General features: G+C 35.0%; 1 protein-coding gene across 4 annotated transcripts in view; it reads left to right on the top strand.

Moving 5' to 3' along the window:
* Positions 1-6588, top strand: part of Zzz3 (zinc finger ZZ-type containing 3) — a 105325-nt gene that overhangs the window by 34821 nt on the left and 63916 nt on the right. For 2 of the 4 annotated variants that reach the window (XM_015490532.2, XM_015490531.2), the window contains exon 2: positions 4795-4924. The exons of 1 other annotated variant lie outside the window; for it this stretch is intronic. The gene's annotated coding sequence lies outside the window, so the exon portion shown is untranslated. Of the gene's footprint in view, positions 1-4794; positions 4929-6588 lie in introns of all 4 variants that reach the window. One more of the 4 variants, XM_048814095.1, reaches the window with a different exon arrangement.

Raw genomic sequence — 6588 nt, 5'->3', positions numbered from 1 at the left:
TTTTTTTTTTTTTTTTGGAGTCAGGATCTCCCTAAATTGCTGAGGCTGGTCTGGAATTTGGAATGGTTTTCCCTTAGCCTCCTGATTCCTGGGATTACAGACATTCACCACCATGCCTAGCTTAGAGATTTTTGAGACATCTTTATTACTATTTTCTAATTGAAATCAATTGTTATCATCATTTATATTATTTAAATCCTTTTAAATTCACTGATTATTATTCTTCCCAATTGTTTCCAAATAGCTAAAATGCTTTAAACAGTTTTTAGAACATATTCTTTTTTTTTGTACTGGGGATTGAGTGAACTTTACCATATAACTACATCCCAACCTCTTTTTTTTTTTTTTTTAACTTTGAGACAGGTGTTCTTGCTATGTTGCTTAGGGCCTTGATAAATTGCTGAGGCTGGCTTTGAACTTGTAATCCTCTTGCTTCAGCCTCTGGAGCCACAGGGATTACAGGCATACACCAATTTTCCTAACTTATCTATTTATTTATTTATTAAAATAATGACTTTATTTATTTATTTTTATGTGGTGTCGAGATTCAAACATGTGCGTGTTGGGCAAGCACTCTATCATTAAGCCACAACCCCAGCCCTCCTTTTATTTTTTATTGTGAGACAGGGAGTTGCTTAGTTGCCCAGGCTAACCTCAAACTTGAAATCCTCCTACCTTGGTCTTCCAAGTAGCTGAACTACAGGTATATACCACTGGGCTGGCAACTCTTCAGTTGTTACACATTTTTTCAGTGGAGTCTTGCTTATGGTTAGGTTTTTCTTGGATATGGATCCATGTTCAGCTCGAGGTTTAACGGTAACCTTTGTAGATCTTCTAAGATTTTTTTTTTCCTTTCTTCTTCTAAGTGTGTGAAAACATTTGCATACACTTTGCACAGATTTTTAGTTGTTTCAGGTGGGAGCATGAAAATCTTGCCCGTTACTCTCTGTTGGCCAGAAGTGGAAGTCCCTTGGAAAAGTTTTTAGACAGGAAGGTGAGATAATTAGGTATGCATCCTGGCCACTCTGTAGACTGCATTTTAAGGGACAAAGTAGAGGAAATAATTAGAGGGCATTTGGGCTAGTTAACATACAAGATGATGCAGGATGGTCACAGGTGATGATATTACAGAGGTGGAGAACAATTTCAGAAATATTTTGGAGGAAGAATATAGTGCAGATTTCCTAAAAAGATGGATCATGTCTCACGTACATCTGAATCACTTATAGCATTTGATAAAATGAAGATTTTTATGCTCTATTTTCTGATCTGGAGTTTTAAGGATGAATTTTAGAAATATGCATTTTAAATACATAACTAGGTTAAGGAACACTAAGGTTTTAGGAGAATCTGATGTAAAGTATGATCTTCATTCTACATTGGAATGACTTGAAGTACCTAATTAAAATGAAAATTTATGTGTTCATGTCCAGACCTGCTGAATCTCGATATTTGGGGATGTTGGCTTCAGGAATTTCTTAGCCTACTAAAGTTTGATAACAAACATACAAAAGTATCTCACAGACTTGCTCTTTTTTTCTGAACTTTACAACAGCCCGGTGAGGTTGTAGGCAGATATTGTCTGCCATTTTGCTGATGAAAAAAAACAAAACAAAACAAAGATAGGCAAAGTGGCTTGTTCATTGATGACAGAATCACATGTCCATCTCCTCCCACCATATCCTAATACTTTCTACTTTCTGTTGACCAGAAATAGACTTATTTCTAAAAATCTGTAGACATCATCCAAAACAGAACCTGTGATTCTAAACAATTCAGGGGGCCAGGACAGTGGGCTCTGTGATCATAATTTGTACTTAATAAAACTTTGGTTCAGCTTTTTATAGCAAGTAACTGTGAAATGTTGTCTAGGAAAGGTGTTTCTGTTTTAACATGATCTTGATGCTTTTTACAGTTGACTGGATTTTCTTTGAAGTTCTGGGGCTTGAACCTAGGGCCTTACATAGACTAGGCAAGGCAAGCACTGTACCACTTAGCTACACCCCCTGCCCTTTTAAAATTTTATTTTGAGACAGGTCTAGCTAAAAATTTGCCAGGCTGGTATTGAACTTTTGATTGTCCTGATTCAGCCTCCTGAGTAGGTAGGATTACAGGATTCCACTATCTTACCTGGTTTAAATATCTCTCAATTTCTTTTAAAATCATAGGGTAGGGGACTGGGGACTAGCTCATTGGTAGTCACTTGCCTAGTAATGTGTAAAGCCATGGATTCAATCCCTAGCACATTAAAAAAAAAAAAGAAAGAAAGAAAAAGAAAAAACCTGTTAAGGCAATAGCATAGTATACAAATTTAGTGTATTTTTATCTATAACAACCAGAATTAGACACTAAATATGAGTCTATAGTATAACCTTTCTTCCCCCCACCCCAATCTCATAAGAAAATACCACAAAATTTTTGTAGTATCTCATAATTTAGGTTACCTTTAGCTTGGACTTTATAGTTTTATAGTATATGGTGTGGTTCATAACTTTGCTATATGACCAGAACTGATATTTTCTAGTGAGATTTTCTGTACACTTTTGAAGTGATCCATGTGTGCCATGAATCTGAGATCCTGTAATCTAGTTAGCACAGTGGTACCAGTGTTAGACTGAAAGTAGTAGGAAAAGTAATTCTTTTTAGTGAAGATTGGTTTTTAGATCTGCTGTTGAATGGTTGAATAGTCAGTGAATTTTATTAGTGAAAACAAGCAAAGCTCTGTCTGTAGCAAGGAATAAATAAAATAAGAAGGCTTTAGGAAGAGGACATAAGTAGTTCATTTTGTTTTGTATATTTTAAAAAGATAAAATAGCTAGATTTTTTAAATTTCTAGAACAAAGTTACTATGCTTAAATAATGCAAATGAAAAATTGTTATAATTTGTCATAACATAAAGTAGTTTATCTGTCCCAGAAAGCACATAGTATTTTTGTGGAAAGCTTAAGTTTGAAATTTATAGTGTATGAAACGAAGAGTGTAATGTAGGTGCTATGAGTTTTGGCTCTCATAGCATAAAAATTTTTTAAAATTGTTAAATTTATGATTACTTAGATTTGGGTTGTTTGTTTGTTTATTTATTTGATACCTGGGATTAAACTCAGGGGCAGTGGACCACCGAACTACATTCCCAGCCCTAGTTTGTATTTTTTATTTAGAGACAGGGTCTCACTGAGCTTCTGAGCGCTTCACTTTTGCTGGGGCTGGTTTTGAACTTGGAGATCCTCCTGCCTCAGCCTCCTGAGCTGGGGTTACAGGTGTGCAAGCCACTGCCCCTCTTGGGTTAATTTTTTATGGTGTTAGTTAAGGTTAGTTTTTAACATTTGAAAACAATTTTGTCAAGAATTATCTACAAACAACGATATCTGCATTTTCCTCATGGATTTTTACTCTTTGTTTTTATCATATAGGAATTTGGAGCAGCACACCTGGTGAATCATTTTAAAATGTCTTTCAAAGGCTTCTTTTGATGTATATGAATGAGCATTTTTCAGTCACTCATTTTTTCTAGTTTTAAGCTGATTAAAATAACTTAAGGTTTTGTTATTATTGTGTTTTGTTTTTGAGATGGAGTCATTCTGTGTTACCCAGGATGGCCCCTAGCTTCTGGGCTCAACCATCTTCCTGCCTTAGGTTCCTGAGTAGCTGGGCCTAAATGAAAGTATATAAGGCTTTTCCTCATCATTGTAGTCACATGAATATATTTCTCAGATTTGTAATCAGCCAAATTTGTTTTTATGAAGTTTATTTTAAAGGTATGTTTGTATAGTTACATTTCTGTTTAGTATTAGGGTGCTGGGTTTTGAACCCAAAGTCTTGAATATAAGTTGAGCTACACCCATAACTCCTTGATTGATTTTAAATAACATTTAATTTCTGCTTATTTCTAAAATACTTTGACATATTAGTCTTACAAAAGGTATAGTCTAAGGTGAAAGGAGTACATTAAAAGATATACAGCTGGGCATGGTGATTCTCACTTTTAATCCTAGTGACCAGAGAAGGCTGAGGAAGGAGGATCATGAGTTCAAGGCCCTAAGCCAAGACCCTGTTTCAAAAGAAAAAATGAACAGGGCAGGAGTTGTAGCTCAGTGGTAGAGAGCCACTCCTGGGTTCAGTCCCTGGTACTGAAAAAATAAAAGATGTCACGTATTTAGTTAGTTCTTAGATATTATAATAAAACAAAAAAAGTGCTTTATTTTAATGTCAGAGTTGTTACAGCCTTAGAAAATGAAGTATTTCTACACTGATACTCAATGAGGATCTCTCTGCAGGAGTTTTAATTTAGAATTAAATTTAGAAAGCTTGCTTATGGGTACTCTTGTTAGAGTCTGTAAACAAGTCAAGATGGCGCCTGGCAAAATGCCAGAGGGAGTGGTTTGTGAAGTAACGCCAGCGAGCCATTAAGTGTGGAGATTCCTTATTGGTTGACTGCTGTATCGAGTTTATGTTAATTAAGATCAACTGTGTGGAATGTATATATACCGCTCCGGTCCTACAATAAACGGCTCCCACTCCTGCTGCATCAATGTACACAAGTTGCTAGTCACCCCCCGGTTATTTTGCTGCAGCCGGACTGCGGCATACTCTGAGAAGAATTTGTGAGAATGTGTTAACAAATCATCTTACTCTGTTGAAAATATCACATATTTCATGGCTAAATATAGATAATTATTTATGAAATTTATTAGAAAATGAAATGTCCTATGTAAGTATTTAGAAATATTATCACTTTTATCCACACATCTGTAAACAGTAACACAGCCATAGTGACATTGTGGTTTCCCTTCACAGATACCAAGTTGTGCTAGTACAACCATATAAATAATTCATACCTGAAGTCTCAATGTAACATGGACATTAACAGTGATGACAGATAAATACAGACGCTTGGGATTCAAATACTAGGCGAAACACTTTAAAAAAAGGTAAGAACAAAATGTAATCTTAATTAAGGCCAGGTGGGATCGAGTTAGAAGTAATTGAAGTCTCTTTTTCCGTGTATCAGGCTTTTATGAAATATGCCCTCAGGATCTTATCTGTCTCAATATTGGTAGAAGTCAGCTGTAAGTATCAGTCCTTCTGTAAAAATAACAATTGCACTTACACTCTTCTGGTATGATGTTCTTCAGGATGATGTTCTTGAAGTGAACTCTCTTCAACAAGGGTGGTAATATTGTTGACTAGAACTTGATAGAGTGTTAGGACAGGCACATCCATGTATGTTTAAAAACACATTTTAATTTGTAGGTTACTTTTGCCTCTGATGGGTGCCACCACCATCACACACTCTAGAATGTAATGTTTATGAAAGGTTTCAGGGTCGAGTACAGAGGAGTTGTCGTTTTGAGTCTTTGGTATAAGAAGAGTGAATTTTAAAGTTAGTAGTACTTCATGTTTTCACTGTGCTTTCCCTCCTCATGTTAATTTAGAAGATTTTTAAAAAATCTTTTTATTTAAAAAAAAGTTTCTTTTGTGTGTGTGTGTGTGTGTGTGTGTGTGTTTTTTTTTTTTTGGTACTGGGGATTGAACCCAGGAGTACTTGACCACTGAGCTGTATCCCTAGCCCATTTTATTTTTTATTTTGAAAGAGTATTTCACCAAGTTAATTAGGGTCTCACTAAATTGCTAAGGCTGGCCTCATTCTTGCAATCTTTTTGCCTCAGCTCCCTTGCTGGGAGTAGTGGCGTGTACTACTGTGCCTGGCTAGAAAAATTTTTTAACATAGTAGTGAACTATTAAATTCAGCCAGTTTTCCTTTTTTGTGCTTTTCCAAGACTCTACAAGGCAAAACTGGAAGAAGTTACATCTGTATATAATAAATATTAACTGTATTTCCCCGTTTTTTTAATAAAAAGCATAAAAAATTTATTGAGTAAAATGGAAGGAATGCTCCAAGGTGGGTGGAACTGGCCACCTCCAAGAGAAGAAACATTTAATCCTATTCCATTCTAAAACAGTAATATAATTTTACTAGGCAGTAACCCTACTTTACAATTATTGATAATTGCATCAGTCTCTAAATTATAATTCTTCACTGAAAATAGTATCACTTTTAGAATATGTAGTTTTATGCTTATCATAAAGTGACACTCTATCATAAACATCTGCTGGTCTTTTTCCTGGTACTCTTTGTCTGCAGATGGGCACTCATAATAACTCATTTAGCCAGATTATATCTTCTGAAAAGGGTATCATAACACATTAGTAAAGCTGTAATTAACAGACTGTTCCAAGAATTGGAATGATTTAGGTTAATTAAATATCTGGCTAACTGGGTACTCAGCCCAGAAAATCCTTATTATTTTTGTCCTTGTTGAAAATCTACATGTCAAAAATAGTAGAAATTTCTTTTACTAAATGAGTATCTAGCACTTTAATAAATATGAAGATTTTTCTGTAGGTGTAGAAGACTTGGTTGATTCTTTGGTATGTATAACCTAAATAGTTTTTATGCTCAGTTCCCAAGTTTTTCATATTTGGAACAAAATCCTCTAGAATAAGAGTAAGAGATTATAAATTCTGATATGAGAAGTCCTATCAAGGACAATCCTTGGGTCACCTAAAAAAAAAAAAAAAAAAAAACCC

Source organism: Marmota marmota, unplaced genomic scaffold (genome assembly GCF_001458135.2).
Source record: "Marmota marmota marmota unplaced genomic scaffold, marMar, whole genome shotgun sequence".
NCBI classification, from domain to species: Eukaryota; Metazoa; Chordata; class Mammalia; order Rodentia; family Sciuridae; genus Marmota; species Marmota marmota.
The sequence above is the reverse complement of the archived record's forward strand: the minus strand, read 5'-3'. Positions and strand labels throughout refer to the sequence as shown.